At 41.2% G+C, this 20,420-nt stretch overlaps 1 long non-coding RNA gene across 1 annotated transcript; it reads left to right on the forward strand.

Annotated features, from left to right (window-relative positions):
• The first annotated feature begins 670 nt into the window (after positions 1-670).
• On the forward strand, positions 671-12,355 carry LOC138118434 (uncharacterized). Its single transcript, XR_011155130.1, has 3 exons — positions 671-727; positions 10,411-10,510; positions 12,271-12,355. It is a non-coding gene; the product is annotated as an uncharacterized lncRNA (long non-coding RNA).
• The last annotated feature ends 8,065 nt before the right edge of the window (positions 12,356-20,420 follow it).

Genomic DNA, 20,420 nt, shown 5'->3' on the forward strand with positions numbered 1-20,420 from the left:
CTCTAGATATCAAAGAGTCTTCTGAGAAAACTACAGTAAGTGCCCATTTTTCACCTCACAGTGTTGGTTTTGGGGTGAAAACTGAACAAAGTTGAGATAATAGTTAGGCAAAAACCTGTTGACACCTGTAGTGTTGTCTAGAGAAGCACTAACAGGAAGAAACCCCAGTGGTATTTTAAGCAGTTCTATGATTAAATATGCAAAGCAGACATTCTCATCAATTCAGTAATGAACAGCAAAATGGATGATAAGAGAGCACAGACACCAGCCTATTTTTCTATTACTCCAGCTTTTCTTTTTAAACAGATAGGACAGACCAACTGATTAAAATCCCTTTAATTTCCTCTTCTTTTAATGTCAATTAAACTTCTCTAACATGAAGGGAACATAGGGACAGGCACAAAGCAACAATGCAATACTAATTACCTAGCAAGGGAACAAGATGATAATGATTAACCATGAAATTTTTTATCTAGAATAAAAGGATTTTGAATGAAGGAGAATTTTCATTGGCCTCTGTGTGTGTAGCTTATTGATACAGACTGAAGGAGCCCTGCCCCAGCCACCCGGGGTGCAGAGATGCTGTTGTGGCACTGTTGCACAATTCTAGCTTTTTACAAAACAGAATTCCTATTTTCTGGTTGGTTGTGCATTTGATCTGCATAATCACCCCACAGCTATGCAAAGCTCCGTGCTCTGAGCAGCTGACAGCAACATTTAATCCAAGGTCAGTGATTTCCTTTAATTATTTTAATTTTAATTTTTTTTCCAATCAGCCATACACTCTGCATGGTTCTCTGCCCTCCCTGCTGGAATTGATACATTTCCCCAGCTCACTTAAAACAAAATCTAAATACCCCAGTGCAGCCCTGGCCAAATACTCCTCAGTAAGCAACCCAAACTGTCCAAAGGTGCTCAGAAGGAGATGTGCATAGAAAGGAAGATGATTTTATCCAAACTCTTTTCCCGTGGTTATCCTTCCTGCCTTGTCAACCAGCACTGCCCATTTACAGCCCCTACAGCTGCTGCAGAGGAACGAGGGCCAGGCTGCTCCAGGCTGTGGAGCTTAGGAACAGAAAGAGGAACCCTCTAAGGTTTCCCTCTAAAATGCTCCTGAATGGAGAGAAGCACTGGAGTGGCTGCTGTTCTAGAAGCTCTGCTTCTCAAACTCACAGGGGTCTCCCTGGAGAGCCATTCTCCTCCCAGAGCAGCCGGGAGCCTTCCCACAGCAAATGGAAAACATCTCATGCTACCTTCCCCATTGCCGTGCTCTTGTACCCACTCTGTCCCTGGCAGGGTTCCTTCAGGGGAGGGGACAGCAGATGGGACCTAGAGGGAGGTAAATGTATTTTCCAGCTCTATTACCTCCCATTTGGGTTCCCATTTGGAGTCCCAAACACAGCCAGAGATGGGTGCTGTGAGAAGCAGCTTCTCCCTTGTGCCTCACATAGAAATCATCGGGGCCCCTGTGGAGGGGCACCGTGCTGGGACACACAGAAGGACAGAGTTTTCTCTCTTGGAATTCATTCAAATCAGGATACACTTATTATTTCCTCAACAGGAAGCCCTTTCCAGTTATCATTACAATAATGAATGTCTCCAGGGATACAAAACTTCCTTTATAATAATTCACCCATGAAAAGGCAAGAAAAACACAGTAGAGAAAGCACTGAGCTCTTTTTTATTTTTGTTTCGGTCTCAGTGACTAGGAATTCATTTCATGTTTTAGGAGTCATTAGGAGCCTAAAGACTGTGGCAGCTTTTAAAAAATTGGCCAATTAAGACTGAGTTGCTGTGACGTTACTGGTGAGTAAAGGTGGCCCTGCATGAGAATGAGCAAGTGCCCTCACAGAGTGAACCATTCAGGAAGCACAATGAGACAAACCAAAGTGCCCCTTGCAGTCCCAGCTTGTGGGGCAGTGCCCTCAGGCTGTCCCAGTACCCCCACACTTCTCCAGCTGGCAGGATCCCAGCCCTGGATGGTGTTTCAGCATCCACAGGGCAGCAAATGCAGGTTCAGGTAAGACAGGGAGCTGAGGTGGCCTGACACCATCTTCCTTCTTTCTCCCAAATCCAAAGCCAGAGTAAAAATAGCCACAGATATCATAAAACTCAAAATCTACTTAAATTTTCAGTGCTGCTACAAAGTCAGAGAGTTGACCAGCCAATAAACCTCCTGAGAGAAGCAAGCCAAGAGTCCAGGGAAACCCATGCTTCCAGATTATGGATTTTTAAAATGCCTTCAGAACCATTCCCCCACTCTGTCCTACAGTAAACTCCAGATTTCTCGACTTGTGAGAGAAGATCCAATCCTTTTTCAAAATCTAATTAACTGAGCCCATCTTCAATACATAACAAATACTCTCTCATTGCAACTCTTCTAACCCCACATTGCAGCACAGGCACTTTGAAGTGGGAACCCTGTGAAGAACTAAAGGAGCAGGATGTAAAATAGAATTATTTTATGTGAGGCAGTAGTTTCACATTCACTTTAAGTTGGCTTATGCTAGGACAGGCACCAGAAGAGGCAGTCCTGCCCTCCCCTATGATTCCAGTTGTTTGTTCCCAGCTCCACTCCTTCATCCGTGCTGACAAGTATCTGTGTGGCCATGTGGGGAAGTGGATCCGGGCACTTATCTGAACAAAAACAATACAGTTCACCAAAGAGGGCAATTCTGCGATGGGAAAAAGTAGCCAGGGGCACAGGAAGGGCTGAACTGCTGGTCTTGGCAGTAACATCTGCTTATACTGGCTCAAAGTGTGTGTGAAACTTCACTCCTATCATCGAGACAATTAATGGCATCGTTACAGAAATGCTCTTGGGCAAAGCTGCTGCCCCTGGCTGCTCCCCCAGAGAATCAGTGCCACACAGTTACTCCCTGACAGCAACTCTCAAATAGGCAGGTTCCTGAGTAGTGCAAACCCTACAGTGAATTCAGGGCCACAAAACAATGACCAGAAGGAAGGGACTATATCATAAGGATAATTCTTTAATCGGGCTCAGTAGAAAAGTGAACCGGAGACGGATGAGCCGAAGGCTAAAGGAGGCAGATGAGCTTTGTGTCTCTGTGGATATGGAGCTCTGGGTGCAATGCCTGCAGCTGGATGGGCAGTAAAGCTCCTCCTGTGTCACAAGAGCATGAATTCTTGTGGGGGTTACAGCCTCTGTGCTCAGCCTGTTTGGGAGCCCGTGTGCTCCAGTGAGACTCTTCCACAGCACTGAGCCCGGGGTCTGTGCAAATGAAAGATCCACCTCCAGCCAAGGCCTGGGCAGAGCTAACGAGGCTTTGATACCACAGTTGGATCCGTGCACACATGTTCCATCCACGCCCAGAGTCTGTTATGCACAAAACCAGTTGGACTTCCACCACAGGCAGCCACTACAAGAGCTTGGGCTACGTCCAAATGGCCATCAGGAATCTCTGTGGGTGTGTGCTACAGCAAAAGAGTTTCTTGTCTTAATTGATGTATTAAGGTTCATTTCTCAAACAGGACAGACCAGGCAGGAGCCACAATACCGAGTTTTGCAATGCCAGTAGAGAAGAGAATGCACACTGCTAAAAACAACCTGTACAGAACTGGACCAAGGAGACAGGGCAAGGAGGGAAACTTGGGCTTTGCTGATTTGTCATCATTTTCTCTTGTTTAGCAAAACTAACATTAAGTGTTGTACAGGTACCATCCCTTCCCTTCAAATTTCAAATTCACGTATTTCCAGAAGTCATGGTTCAGATTTCAGAACATGACTACGTCAAACTGAAACAATTTAGAAAATAACTTTGTCTGAACCCATGCACCTTGGATGTGAAGACTAATTTTCAAAGGAATGAAACCAAAGGTCAGAGCTTTCTGGGACTTTATGCAGCTCAAACAAACACAAGGCAGTGGTAGAAAAAATATAGAGGGGGGAAGAAAATTCCTTGAGCTCAATGTTCAAGTTTTAGGAGCGTCAGTGGTGTGATTATGCCTATAAATAATATAACTGGATTTCTTTAATGCTACTTCTGACCTGTCTGTAATCAAAGCAAAACACTTGGACTCGTTTGCAGGTTAGTTACTTTAGAAAACTCAGAACACATAATTACAAATATATTTAACAGCAAAATGGGCAGAGTGAACAGCTTAGTTAATTCAGCTTCATTTACCTTTCAATTCATTCTAAAAAGAAGTAGCTGATTGCTGGTTTTCATTTTAGCTATTAAGACTTTTACTGTAAAGCATATAAAAAATTCTTTGATACGTATGTAAATATACCCAGACATTTAGATAGTATATTGTTATAATATTCAAATTAATAGTAAAGATTATAAGAAAAGAAAGATAACTTAGTGTCTGGTAACTTTATGCTTCATTTTTGACAACATTAAACCAGCGATAATTCATATTGCTTCTAATCTGCCTGGCTATTTTGTATATTATCAGAGACCTTACAATAAGCCTAAGGAAAGGGAAGCAAAAACATGACCTGAATACACCCTGCATTCAAAAATGCAGATAAACACCTGGAAACTTACAGGTATTTTTCTGAAGGAACCAACAAAATAAAACCCAGTTGTGCAAAACACAACACTGTTTACATTTTAAAAATAAAATTAAATTTAAAAAAAACACCTAGAAAAATCAGCCCTCTTTTGAGGAGACTGGCTACAGCTTGCACCTTGACACTCAACATTTTATTTTGCCATTATTTCTTAGACTAAGAGATTAAATTGCCTATTTTGAGGATCAGGACAATAAGAATTCTAGTAAAGACAGAGATTTTCTCTGACCCAAATCCCAGACAGTAACAATGACAAATGGACACTTTTGAATGTCTCGGAGCAAGCAGTTTTATTCACGTTCCTCATTTAGAAGTCTCCACATCATCAAAGCCATTCACTGCTCCTGGCATTAATTGACACCTATCTCAACAGAGAAGATGAAGATTGAAGAGGTCCAGCACTGACCAGTCCTCACTGTCCTTTTGAGCTGACTTTACTGTTTCAGAGCCAAGGCACTGACAGTATCATCAGCACCATTCCTGCTGCACCACATTCTGTGTTTAAGTAAAGAAGAATATAGTTATTCAGCTTGGCCCTCGTCATACAGAGAAGAGAAGGGGGAGGAGGAAATTCAAGAGAGAAAGAGCTTTTTTAAATCATGTGACTCCTGAAATCTTGGTAATTAAACTTATTTACCCAAGTCAAGTCTGTTTTGCCTGTGACAGCAATTGTTGAGTGATCTCTCCCTGTCCTTATCTAGATCCACGAGCTTTTTTTTTTTTATTTTTCTTCTCTCCTGTTCACCTGAGGAGGGGAGTGATAGAGCAGCTTTGTTGGGCAACTGCTGTCCAGCCAGGGTCAACCCACCACTCCAGGTGAGGAGTTAACTTTGGAATCCAGCAGGATACCTAGTGAGCTACTGGCTCCCTGGGTGACCAGAACAACAGTGGGGGGAAAAAGAACAAAAAATCAGGAGCCTCAGAGAAACCAGGACAAACCAGGAGTGAAAAGCCAAAAAAAAAAAAAAAATCACACGGAACTCTGAAATCATCTCTCCCACACAAAAAGAACTATTTCCCATGGACACCTTGTAACAGCTTTAATACAGTTGGAGATTATTGGCACCACAGTAATAACACTCTACCTACAGCTGCTATCCTTCATTCCCAATGACCTAAAGCAGCTTCATTTATTACAGAATTTTCACAGAAATAAGAATAGATCCAAGCCTATTGCAATCAATGGAAATACTTCCGAGAGCACAAGAGGGTTGTGAATCAGGCTCATATTTCACAGCAAGCACAGGCCTTTGCTTTATCAGATTCACGAGCACACTTTCTGACTGACTTATAAAACAGATCTCCAGAGCAAACTGGAATTCTCCTAAATTAAAAGACAATGAAAACTCAGCAAATGAAAAGAAGCAGTTCTGTTCCAGAGTGCCCCTGAGGAAGGGAGATCACCAGCCCAGGATACATCCCTGGCTCTGCCCTGTACCCCCAGGGAGTTGTGCAGGACACAGCACTCACACCCTGGCTGCTGCCCTGGGCTGGCTGGGAGCCACAGGCACAGGAGGGACACGACCACGTGCACCTGCAGCCTCATGGGATCTTTTAGGTTGGAAAATACCTCAAAGATCTTTGAGTCCAGCCATCAACCCAGCACCCACCATGTCACAAAGTGCCACCTCCACACGTCTTTTGAACACTGCCAGGGGTGGTGATTCCACCACTTCCCTGGGCAGCCTACTTCAATGCCTGACCACCCCAATACTGATCTGGAGTAAAAGGCCTGGTGCCAGGGCTTCCCTGAGCTGTGCAAACACAGCCTCTGAGGTGAGAATTCATGTTAAATGGTTAAACTGTGTATAACAGTGGGAAGAATCACTTACCAAATTCTGGAATGAGGGCTGAATGCTTACAGATGTAAAAAGACTTCCCTCAGAGTTTATACTTACAGGATAACCACAGATTGGTTTCTTTCATATTCCACTGCCACATCAAATGTTCTTCACTACAGAGTAACTTCCTGCTTTGTGTACAATTCAGGAGAAAAAAAAACAAAACAAAACAAAACACAAAAACCCCAACAAAATCAGCAGACTCCTTTTGGTATATTGTAGACACAAACCTGTCCTTGGGTAACAGCAATTCTCATCCTTCTGAAGTTTGCACAACTGTAGTTATTTTCACGGGTTTTCTCTATCATATGGATTTATTTATGGTTTTTTACAACATTAAAACATACCAGTCTTCCAACGCAAGAAACACAAGAATGAACACAGCTCTTGTTTCCAAAGAAAGGAGGTTTCCAAAATCAGCACCCCAGCTGTCGTTCTGGATGCTTTTTTGTTTCATAATTACACGGTAAAAATACTTCTCCTGGACTTAAATGACCTGTTTTCAAGCTCTCCAGTAGGTAGAACCAAAGAACATAGTCTCTTATTAGTATGCAGACCTGTCCAATGCTTTTAAGAGAAAGATCCCTCTCATAAATTGAATTACAGCAAAAAGTTTACTCAAAACAAACACATGGTATATTTTAGCTATCAACATCCTTGTACTTATCTAAGAAAACAATCCTTTACAACATCAGTAAAGAGCTCAATGCCTCACTGTGCAATGATCTTATTTCTTTCCATTCAATAAAATCAACATAGGATTCTGTGTACAAGAATAATGCAAGGTGAGAAAGCATTTGAGCTCCAAATTTCTATGTTGGGACAGTGATCCTCCAGTTTGCTGGGAGCAATTCTGTGTTCAGCTGTGTTTTCATTCTCAGTACTCAAAAACTGTCATGGCACTTTCTTACACACTCCATACTCATGGATACAAGGCATGGGTAGAGTCATTGCCTTCTCCAAAGTGCAGATAAAGCTAAAGAAAAATTACTGTGATCTACAGGGAGTCTTTCCACAGCCTCAGTGCCAAAGCTGGCTAGTAACTATTATCCACAGACTCTTCCACAGGAGTGTGTTTTTAACTTTCCCTCATAGGCTGCATTACAAAAGAAGTATTTCTTTGCTTATGTCAGTGATAAGTAAATCCCAGCCTGATGGTACTCACTGGGTGAGAAGAGTCCCAGCTTTTGTGGGGCTGACACAATATTGCTGAATGATTTTGGGCCACTTTGAAGAGGAGCCAGTTGGGGCTGACTTGAATGTATGTAGAAAACAAAACAAAACTTAACAGTTGAGGACTGATGGCATCTGTAGCCCACCAAAGACTTTTAGATCTCTTTGGTTTATCCACATCACCATTTTTGTACAATAATCTTCAGAGTTTTAAAGAGCAAATGAGCCTTTTACAGCAGACTGAAAAGCCTTTGTGCATTCTGGAATCTGAATGGATGGTGAAGAGCAAGGAGCTAGATGGAAACAGCGAGGAGGTGGAGAAACTAAGGAATGTAACCCTTTCTGCCCTCTAAAAACACATCCTATCACACACAGCTCTTCCTACTTCCCTGCTGCTCTGTGCTTTGTCTTCCTCCAAGACTGGCAGCCTCAAACCACCTGGGAGCAGACACATGGCTTGTCCAGAGAAGTTCCCATCCCCATTCACAAGGATTCCCCAACACAGACAAAGGGTCACGCTGAACATTCATCCACATCAGTGAAACTCCACTGATCTCAGGTGATTGGAGAAATTTGCTCATGCAGCAACTTCACACCCAAGATCAAGGCAGCTCTAAACAGACTGCCTGGGTATCCTGATTAATGGTAGGTACCATCTGATCTTAATCAAGAGTGAATCTTTAGGTCCATGTCAGGTTTACCTCCTTCCCTGGGTTTGACATATGCACCATATGGTTCTTTTTCCAGCTGGGAAACCTGCTCTATAAACTGATAGCAGTTCCCCCAGGTGAAATACTGTGTTCACAGTTCCATGATGTAACACAGCTAAATTACTTACATGATCAAACACTGAATATGGAGAAAGCTCCCCATTTATTTTCAGGTATGCATGACCTATTTTATCAATTTCACATTACCTTTTTCAGCAGGCATCTGAACCTGTTAACTTTCTCACCAATGTCCATAAACAGAAGAAGAAACTTCCCTGTTCTCTTTCTTTCTAAATACTAAAACACAGGTAAACAAGCTCAGGATTGAATTTAGTCTTTTGCATTGCAAAGTTCTCACTGCTGATTAGATGGAAACAGGTTTATTAATCATCCCTGGCATTTTTCTTGCTGCATACAGGGACTAATCTCTATCCATTGACTTTACAGTACCGAAATCAAATGGCTAAAGTTAGATTTCTACCTAAATCACTCCTCTTCTCACCTACCAAATAAATCACATCTGTGTGAAGACACTATGTTTCTTTAGTAACTGAACTTACTTTAAGGAACAAATTCTTTTCAAAGGGATCCAAATTGCTGAAGTAGCTGTCCAGTGATATAAAATGACACTACCATCCCAAACGTGTGTCCAGCCTGACATTTGGTTAGTGCTGCTCAGGGTTTGAAACTTGAAATGTTAACACAATTTCTGAACTTAAAAAAGTTTACAAAATACCAAAACTCACGTACCATCCCCTTATTAAGAGAGTACATTTCTGTATAGATATATATATATATATATACAAAAGAATGGACTCTTTAATATACTTCAGCATTGTGAATTCTACACATTGGAAGGAGAAATGGGAACATTGCTCCCACTCCTTCAAGTACAGTGAAAGGTTAAACCTTGGGGTGAATTTGTCAAACAGGCTGGAAGGGGTTAGAACTTGACTAGAACCTTCTTGACTATTATATAGATATTTGGAACACTTAAGGACATCCCATCTCAGGTGACACAGACAAATTATCTGTCCATCCCCCTCTGCAGTCTAGCATGGAAGCAGAGAGACTTCAGCCAGCATTTGCCAGCTGAACCGTGTTATTTTGCATTACTGAGGGGTTTTGTGTTCAAATGATAAACTGTGCTCAGTGACATTTTCTGTCACGATCTTTTGCACTAAACTGAGCTCTGAAGAAATCAGCTCAGCAGTACCATTTGGAAGAGGAAAGCTGTACAGAGAACGAAGACACAAATTGCAGCTGAAAAGCTTTTATCTGTAAGTACCTGTCTGCTGCTGAAAGCTGCAGAAAACTTGACCAAGAGCTCCTAGAACTCTCTCCCCAGCTGCCTGAAAAGAGGAGGAGCCAGTGTTATAAACCACAGCGTTAGGGGATGTGCAAACGAGGGACAACTGAGAGAGAAGGAAAAATATTTACTTCTCCCTCTTGTACCAACTTCCTTCACTACCTGTAGCTTCATCTTTCAGTGGTATTCCTTAATTAGACAGTAATGAAATAACACTCAAAGCCGGTCAGAAATCTGCAATGCAAATAGAGTGTGTACAGCACAGTGGGAGAAGGGGATTGGCTCAGCTCACACTATTCAAACACAAAAACAGGCATTTCCAAGAGCTCTACCACTGCTAGGCTGCAGCACAGCAAGGTTTTCGAGTTAAATCATTACATAATATGATGGTAATGAGTTTCTCAGCAATCATTATGTCTCTGTCAGATGGTAATAAAATGGAGTATTTGTCTCTGCTCTTGGTGAGCTCAGAGAATATGCAGATATGCCAGTCCTCATTATATCTTGATAGAAACAAAATCCATTAGCCCAGGTGCTATACATTTTAATGAGGGAGACATGTAGAAACAAACCTAGGTCAATTATAATAAAATGGTTAACACATTGCTGAAACTGATAGAAATCTAAATAGTCAATGCACTCCTTCAGAGATGCCTGGTGTAGATCTACTCATGGTAGGAGTGTACAAGGGGCTTTCAGCTCAGTGACTCTACACAATTGGTAGGTAAGGAATGATGTTTCTGTGATAGGTGCTGCTTTTCAAGCATATATCAACATATCATGAAAAATTAATCCTTTGGGGAAAAATACTTTTAAACTCTTTTTTTTCTCTCACAGGCAAAAAGGAGACACTTATGAGAAAAAGACAAATCTTACTCTGTTGATCAGTTATGATGGAAACAGCTTGCAGCTTTACACACACCATTGATCCTTACAGGTAAGGGTTGTAACTGAAATCATGGTTACCATTTTCAGGACTAGAGCAGTGACACCCAGACATTGATATCATCACTCTTTTCAACTGTACTACAAATAATTTAGCAAGTGGCCTTATTGGGCCCATGGTTTCAAACTACCTCACCACGCCAAGCTTACCCAGGGCTTGTCCTTCCCAAGCCACATTTGGAAAAGAGTGGAGGGTGGTTAGTTTAGTTAAACACAGGTGTGCTCACCCCAGGCAGGGAGGACACAGGACAAGAAGTTTCTAAACTGCATCAGCTCATTCATGGCACCTGCCTTGTGGTCAGGAAGCCCAAATTTAAACTTTCAAGAAGACATTCAGGCTGCTCTCAGCAGACAGCACTGTCATTACCATGAGGCTTGCCTGGCCATGCTGTCACAGCTCTGGCTTAGCCCTGCAATCTGCAGAGCTGGGAGGGTGAATTCCTCCAGGGTAAGCAATGGTGTGCCTGAGGTTTGCCTCCTGAGCAGCAATCAGAATGTGTTTTGTCCTGAAAAGACCATGTGAAGGGGTGAAATGATGCTTGATTTTTCTTTGTTTGTGAGTTACATCCCGAAAGGAAACACGAGCTCTGCTGTGAGACTGCTCCAAATGAACTCCAGATGAAATCTCCAACTGGCCCAAATTCCCACTGACTTCACTGGATGCTTTGAACAGGCACAAAGAAAGAGAGTCTGATAGCTCTAAGCTGGAAAACATATTCACATATGGCTACCCCATTTGTTCCTAACTCACTGAAAGCAACAGAATTGCTTGCATGTTATACATGTGTGCGAGCAATTTCCCAGATCACAGCCATAAAGCACTAGATAAAAATAGTTGTAGAGCCTCATATCTTTCAAAGTTGTCTGTAGTACATGATTCACATAATTTCTTTCCTCCAGTTATCCATTTATGTACTTCCTTTACCTGCTTTAATCCTTCTTTGCTTCTTTTTACCTAAAGAAAAGTTGCTTTAAATTTGTATTTTCAGTTATTTTGCCCATTATGCTTAAGAGTCACAATGTTAAAAAAAAAATTTTGCTCTTTCCATTTAGACTACAAATCTATGCCTGATACCAAGTGACACCAGATTTATTTCTGTCATTTGTAGAGCATCAAAATATACCCCCTTTCCTAGCACATAGTGTGCCTCCAGGTTTCTCTAGGCACACTATGTACTATTCCCCTAAAGGATAATGATGGGAGAAAGAATTGCAATCAAGTTTACATGTTTCTTTGGAAATGGGTTTTTTAAAATTCAAATTCACATTAAATAATAATAGCTGTTAAAGTAATAAAAATTCTCTTTTGCACAAGGGAATTTCCTAACAGGGATTAAAAAGTCATTTTTGAAGTGCCTACAAATAATAGTTTCAGGGAAGCATGGGTTTTTTTCTGACATACAAGGATTCTTGTTTTCTCACACTGCAATCTTACAGCTGCTTTTTTGAAAGCCTGTCTTTATCTCAGAAGATCTGTGTGCTCACAGCTCAGTGTGGGACCAACCTGAAGAAACCCAAAGCTTCTCCACGCTGGCTGTGCAGTCAAACAGAGCAGTGGGCCATGGGAGTCCTGTCCAGACCAGGGCACAGCCCTCAGCCCTTTCCATCATTCCAAGAGCTCTGTTTGCAATCAAAGACAAAGCCCAGGTGTCCCCCAGACTGTGGGGAGGTCTAATCCCAATCACAGAAACCAACTCGTTGACCAAGAACTTGTCATGTAACATCTCTGACCCAAATTCTTCTTGCTTTCAGGTGCTACAGAGGGACAACATGGCTCAAGTCATTGAATCTCAGTTGTGTTGGACATGAACACGTTGCCTTTTGGGTGCCCATCAACCAACCATCATATGTCAACAGAAAATTGTGAGAATCACAACATGCATTAAACAAATTCCTCTCTGTCCTCTGAAATACCAACCTTCATTGCTCAGCTGCAGTTACAGCAGTAACAATATTCTTTCTGTGTCTCTGTCTTTAAACCTCCTAAAATTGCCAGGAAAAGACAAAAGGAGGTTTTTTGCATCTGTTGAACAGGTAGCCAGATTTTTGGCATAATATGAACATGAAAAGTATTATTGTGAAGGACTTCATGTTCTCTGCAGAAGAGAGAGCTGTAGGTGAGAAAAAAGTGAAACCACGTTTGCTGCTTATATATCCTGTCAAATTAACAGCAGATAAACTGTGGATGGGCTACTACCTATTAATATTGGTTTGCAATTTAAAATGAGATCTGGGGCTTTGAATGGCACTGACTGAGCCTAGATCATGTCATTACATAGTACCTGGCAGCCTTTGTGGAGCTGGGTCTGTAGGGGTAATCCTCGTGCAGAACTGATAAATTTCTAGCAATCAGTAAATAGCCTTACAGATATACTCAATGCTTTATTTTCTCCAGTCAACCCATATATAAATTACAAGGGCGTTTTGTCTTTTTCACTATTATTATTTATTTTAAAAGAGCTTATTTTGAAGTTATCAAGAATCCATACACACTTATTCACCAGTGTAATTGCCTGGAAACTTTTCAGCCTTTCTGGTGTGACATTTCTCACCTTGAAAGGGACATTTGCATTGAGAGCTGAAAACAATTTTAAAACTCAAGGCTGAGAACACCTAGGATTGCTATTACTCATCTTTACCAAGCACTGACAGTTTTAAACCTCCTGAGCACTGAGATAGCTCTGCAATTTCCTGGGGGAGTCAACTATTGTGCGACACCATTGTTTTCCTGTGATAGCACCTTCAAATCATTAGTCCACAGAATTCCATACATATCTGTAAACAGGTATGATTTATAGCTTGTAGGATGGAAAATCAGACTTAAAATATTACATTAAAAAAAGCTGCACTAAAAAGCCCCTCTGGATTTCTGAGGAAAATGCCTGATCGTTTTACTGTTTACATTGGGACAGCTCAGATGAATAAAAACCCCACTGTAGTGGGCAGCATGTAAATAAAGAAAATGACAGTTCTTTCCCAAGAAGTTTAAGCTCTGCAGTTAAAAATATCTGAGACATAACAAGGGATTGATAATTCAAAAAAATCAAAATGTAATTAATTGTTGTCTTAAAACTGGATCCACAGCATTTTCATTTTTCTCTCTAAAGAAAAATAAATAGTAATAATATGCTCTTTGACATTTCAGGTAAAAGGATATTACAAACAAATTACAATTAAATAAGCATCCAACAACCACCAAGGCTGGATCCACTGTGAAGGTATTTTCTGAATTTTGTAAAAGTGAAACAGGTTTAGGATGCAAAACTGAGAGAGAGAGAAATCAGACATAGACATTGGATAATGAAATTTGTTTTAAGGGGCCCAGTGGACCTTTTAATAAAATGGACTAGAACAAATCAAGAATAAATTTGAGATTTCTGAACTGTACCACTGTAATCAATAAGAGGTAACTAAAACCCAAAAGTTCCCAAGGAGCCACACTGGGAACACAAAACGGAGATGCCAAGAGGTGTTTCTGAAGGACAAATTAAACTCAACCCTCCCTAAATCCTGCCAATATTTACTTAGGAGATGTTCAAAGGCCTGCCCCGTTTAGATCTCAATTAATTTAACTAGATTATTATAATCCATCCTACTTAAACTCCCCGTCACTTTTAGACCATCAGCTCCATCCCTGGAGCTGTCACAGCTCCATCCCTGCACGGCTTCCAGTGGGAGGCAGCTCTGGCAGAGAACCCTGGGCAGTGTTTCCATTGTAATTAGCAGCCAGGACTAAGCAGCTCAGAATGAAACATCACAACTTTCCTCATTTCTTTCATTTTTATACAAACCCCACCAATACCTCCATGTAGTGTGGGAACACAGCTAAGTGAATGCTGCTTTGTTTACTTAGTGCTGCACTCAGGATGTGCAAGGATTCATCATTTTCTGCATGAACCTCTCCAAATCCTGTCTTTGTTGAATGCATCTCTGTCCAAAAATCTCTTTCTTTTAACCTCATGCAAATTCATACTCCCAAAATAACTCACTACCTGTAATCACAGTGATCTGCTCCCCCATCACTGCAGAAGGGTCACAATTATTTTAATTGGGTAGCCCCAAAGCATAAGGTTCCTTTAAATGCCAGCTGCAGATCAGCTGAAAGTGTAAGTCAACACTAGCACAGTAAGAAAGACCAACCATTCTGTTTGTTTGCCATTTAAAAAATAAGTATAAGGCTCGGTATTAATTTGACATGAAATGGAATGCTTGTGAAATTGAGAACATCCCAACGGCAACTCACCAAAAAAGTTGCAATCAACTGTGTCTGGTTGAACTGGAAAAAAAAAATTAAAAATTGATTTTTACTCTTTTTAAACTTTGAAAATAGAATTTTCAATATAAAATGCATTGAATTTTTCAAAAATCAAAATTAATTTGAAAATAGTTTTAGAAAGAACAACTATTATATTGTTTTCTGAAAGAAAAATTTCTGAAAACAAAACTCTTCTGGGCGAATACTTATCATACCCAAGAGAAGGGTGACAAGAAACTGAGCCTTGGTGTGTTCTGCTACTAACAGTGCCCTCACCCACAGATCAGTTTGTCTAAGTAACAGGAAAACAGTGCATTTATAGGGCTTAATCTGTCAAACCTCCATCAGTCTTTTTCCTATTTAGCCCACACGACGCAGCTGAATAAAAAATATGCCCCTCTGCTGCAGTAATCAAAGTGATTGTGTTTCAGATCAAAAACATTTATTTACTACATGGATTAAAGGATTAAATTGCATGGGAATGCTCTGCCCAACATTTTGTGCTCGTGCTGGAATCCAGCTGCCCTTAATCTCCATATCATTGACACAGGGTATTGATAAAATGGTCTTCCCATTATGGCTTGTTTGTTTGTGATGTATACAGAATTAAAGTAACAAAAATAAGATTTCTGGGTCATTTTCCCCAATGAGGTGAGCTCCTGAGCCAGCTTTACTGGCATCCCCTGCCCGTTCTGCGCCCACCCCACAGAGCTCTGGCTGTGCAGTGCACCCACAGGGCCACATGGCACAGCCACCTTCATCCTGAGAGCACTGTGGGCAAATTTCCCTTTTGTTTGGCCATCCACGGTGAGCTCTGCCCTTTGCCAGGCTGCACCAGGCTGGCAGATCATCCAGCCACAGCATCCCATCGCTTCTGAGGCTGGAGGTGGCACAGGGACCTCGCCCTCAGGGCGGAACAGAGGGCTCCAGTTCACACCAAGACTGGAGGGAAAAATGAGGCAAGAGCCAAAATCACTTCTGAAAGAGCAAAAAGCCAACAGCAAACACACTGTGCTGTAACAAAATCTAAAATAGCTCCTTACCTAGGCCAGAGTCTCTAGTCCAAGGTACACTGCTTGTAATCTCTACAAAAGACACACCCCTGGCCCCACTAAAGTCCTAAACCTCTGTTGTGCTTTCTGTACCTCCACTCCAAAGCAGGCTAAATATTTGAAATGTACCCAAAAAAAGGAAAAGATTAGAGCTATCCATTCATGGGCAAGAAGAATTAATTTTATTTTGATTATTGACAGACTAGAAAAGAAACTGTGTTGCTTGATGGCAAGAATCCACCACATGACTCTTGCTCTTCTTTCATAAACAGGAACACGGTTCACAACTAAAAAAATCCATGACTGACCTTGGTGTCAGCAGCCAGTTCCAAAAGATGAAGCACTTTTCCCCTCAGGCCTATTGTTGCAGGCTCTCTGCAAATTCAGGCAGGCATCACTGCACTGGGTTATATCTATGACACAGGGAGAGTTGCCCTAAGAAAATACAGATAAAATCCCTTCCTTTTTTTCCCCTCTAAAAAGAGGAGGTACCATCCACATATCCCAATAAGTTTCCAGTTCTCTGCAGATTTGCTTCAAGAATTGTTGGCTTGGTAAGCAAATATGGAGAGCTAATTCAGTGTTATTGCCTAATGATCACAGAAGAGGAAAATAAATTAAGAAGTGTCACTCTTTTACTGATCTTTTTCTATTTTACAGGGCACATGTTGGTGTGTTGCTACTGTTGTTTAAGATTATGAAGCCTTTAAGGTTTATTTTGTATCTTCAGGCTTGTGCTGTTTTGTGATTAAATGCATAGAAGCAAGTGGAATAATAATTACGTAATTTATGTTCATACACTTCCTCCCACTGGCAGGTTGCTTCTTGACTGAAATTGTATTATTTGATGCATGAACAGCTACCTATTAAAGATGGCAGGGACAGATACTGCAAATCCCTAAGAGCAATCATGAAAAAATATTTCAGCTACACCACTGATGTCAGGTCCATTTGCACATTTTTATCACTGATTCATGTTCTGTAATCTACTGCTTCAACTGAGAGCATTTATCCCTGCTACTTCTGAATAACATTAAAAGCATATAGAGAGGTGAATCACACAGCCCTAAGTGTGCAGTTCTTACCATTGATTCAGGCAAAATAGGAATATAATTGTTAACCAAATTTGCAAATAAAGAGAGGAAAACTTTGCAGCAAAGTTATTGTTTTCTTCTGCTCTAGGAAAAGTACAGTACCTCAAAAGTGCCAAACACAGATAAATTGAATGGGGAGAATTCTGCTCAGGATAAAAGGGGTAACAGTTTCTTTTCTGTGTGTATCCAGCTCCTGAGTGATGAAACTAATCACAGCTGGAGAGCAACACATTTACACAGCAGGGACACTCAAAGACATGGTCCTGCACTGGGCCTCTCATTGTGCCAAGCTCTGTTCAAGCTTTTCCTTCAAGGAAATGCAAAAGAGTAGCAGGGAAATCAGGCAGAGACAGGAGTGAAATAACTTGACCATGACAGAGTCATTGAGAAGCAGAAATCAGATGTTGGCATTTTCCAGCCTGTGCCACGGCTGGCAGATGGCAGAGTTTCTCTCACTTCCTCAGATGCAGGAACTGTAAACTAATTTTCAATCCATTCAGCTGCATTCCTCCAAGAATGATCTGCAGCCAGTGGACAACCCCAATCCTGCATCTATATTTAAGTCTGTGTAAATAACAGTGAGGTTTTTAGGTTGTGGTCTGACAAAGATACTCTGTTCTTTAGAAAGTTCAGGACTGTTCTTTGACTGAACAACATTTGAAAGTAAGAGAAACACTGAGAAGCTAAAGGCAGTATTTTTCATTGCAAAGGAAATACATCTGTGTTTTGTCTTGTTGTGATCTGGAATGAAGGATTATGCCATTAATTCTGTGTATGTTGCTCTTAACAAAACCCCTGGAATCTGTGGTTCTCTTCTTTTACAAAGACAGGACTAAAAATTGGTGAAAATCCTCCTCTCAGGCATAGCTTATCATGCTGCAATAAATACCAAGAGCTACACAAGCACAGCCTAACCAAGTATCCAGTCTTATTCAGAAACAGCCTGAAAAGTTACAAAATGTTTTCTTAAAAAAAAAAAAAAAAAAAAAAAAAAAAAAAAACTATCAAGAAGTAAAGGTTTAGACACTAAATTGAGTTACATTGACATTAAATCAGCCCCCTCTAAAGAATAACTTCTGTGTCAATCTATGAACTTATTTCACAAAAAAAACATGTGTGGGGTTAAAAACACAGTGACCAAAGCTGAGTTTTCCTTCTAGGTGGATTTGCAGCAGAATCCTACAAAGGAAGCTGAGCACCCTTGGATGTAACCATTGCAGCAAAGTACCTTCAGAACTTCATTCAGGTCACAGAAAAGAACTGATGAATCCCACAGTACACATAATTCCTAAAAATTACACGTAAATGAAGGCTAAAGTGAGCTAAGTATCTTTCCCTGCATGACTGACAGCCTGTTTGAGAGCTGAACACAGAATTCATGTCTGTACTGAACCATCCCACAGCTCTACAGCATCACATCTGTCACAAAAGGAATAAGACAAGCATTTTGGCACTTTCAGTAGTTACCTCATTCACAACACACCAGCTCAGTGAAACAGCCAAAGCAGAGACAAGCAAGCCATAATTTCACCTCAAACTAATGCTTATTTTCTTGCAAGACTGTGAAAGGCTCAGGAAGTTTGAGCCTTTCTTTTCCCCAAATCACCAGATCAAAACCAGGTAGTAGGGGGTCAGAGGAAGGGTCCCCACTGTTCCAGTTCCTCAGTGTCTCTGTTTAATAAATCTTCACTTTTAGACCCATTTCCAGAATACAAAAGAGTCCCAACACTTTCACCAAGGGTTTACAGGTAACCAAGGGGTTACAGTAAAAAATCACTATTTTCTCTCCAGAAGTTCCCAAAGGCTAAAGAGAGGACAACACATCTCACACAGGGTGCATCCAGCTCCACATCTGGAAACCAGATACAGCCTGCAGGGCAAATTCATCTGCCCCACCTCAGTTTCACTGTCATTGTGCCATCTCCTGGGTGTCAGTGCATGTCCGTACATTTTGTCTCTGCTAGTTGTTGCCAGGCATATAGAGTGAAAGGAGAAGAGGGCAAAGGGGCTATGGGAGATCACAGAATTTTGGACACTGTCCCAGAAAAGTTTCTCTAAATTCTTTTAGTCCCAACAAAATTGAGTTTGGACCACCCAGACTGCAGTACCTAAACAAGAAAGGCAAGAAAATTGTTTTAACTGGGAGACACTTCCTTTCACTCACAGACTACAAAGCCACTATGCTTTACAACACACACACACATCCTAAGTATCAAAAATACCAAATCCTTTTCCCCCACACATTTACTTCCTACCAGAGAGCCTGCACCACACACAGAGTTAGACAAGGAACCCTGAAGTCTCAATCCCCACTCCTGCACAGAACCTCACAAAGTTCCTTCACATGCTCAAGCTAAAAAGTAAACGATAGCATAGTTTACTGCCCGAGATGTTAAAAAACAGACTTTACAATAATGCATGCAGTTAGTTTACAGAATTTTAATTTGACATCTTTCTCTACTTGATAATTGCTATTTTTTTTATTACAGAAACGAACAGGGGCAGCTGTTCCAGAAAGAAACATTTCAGTGACTCCACCGCACCTCAGTTAAAAGTTCTGTGCCACTTAGTATTGCTTCAAGGCATGGGAAAGCAATAGTGCCCCACCCTAAAGTGGTTTATGAATTGCTACCGATGAGAACTCTTGCTGAATAAGCAAAATAAGTTCTTTAATGCCAATTTTCTCACAAACAGCAGCAAGGAGCGGAGAGAGACAGCAATTAATGTGTTAGTATCAAGAGAAACAAAGAGCCTTCCAAGGTCTGTCCTTTCCCAGCTATCAGACTGAGAAAGCTTCTTTAATGTAGCTGGTGCTGTAACAGCTCACAGGGACTGGACTGAGGGTAAGCAGTGGTTGATTGATTAAAGTACAATCCTGACAGCATCTTAGAGCTTGGATAAATGTCCTTTCTTCCCAAAAATAAAATCAGGCTGCAGACAGCAGGTAAAGCCTGGTACTAGGGGGTGGAGCACATGAATTTAACAAGCCAAAGCTAATAGCACCTCCAAATATACCAAACATCTACAGCATGTACAGCACAAGAATCAGGTGGACTGGAAATGGGCTTTTACCAGTGCTTTGTTAGGACAGCTGATTTTGGGGCAGTTAAGAGTTTTCTTCCAAGAAATCCAACCAGTCTGGATTAAATGGCAAGATAACTGTTCATACAAAGCTCTGATGAGGTTTGCATTGCTGAACACAATGAGAAATGAATGGCTTTTGCCCAGACCACACTGCCAAAACAGGGGGTGCAGAAGTGCCCACACCAGCTAGTGCTTCTCCCTTGGAAGCTCAAACCCAGCCAACTTTGCCACCTCATTTCTTACAAGCAGCATGATATGATCATCCAGGGATAGACAAGGTCAGGATGGGTTTTATAGCTTACTCAAGAAGGATTTTCCAAGAGTATATTAACCACATGTAGTGCTCCAGTGGAGTCAGAGGGAAAAGAATCACCAAAGGATAAAAGCACCCCAAACACAACCACCAAACAAAAATGC

The sequence above is a fragment of the Aphelocoma coerulescens genome, chromosome 14 (genome assembly GCF_041296385.1).
Source record: "Aphelocoma coerulescens isolate FSJ_1873_10779 chromosome 14, UR_Acoe_1.0, whole genome shotgun sequence".
NCBI lineage: Eukaryota > Metazoa > Chordata > Aves > Passeriformes > Corvidae > Aphelocoma > Aphelocoma coerulescens.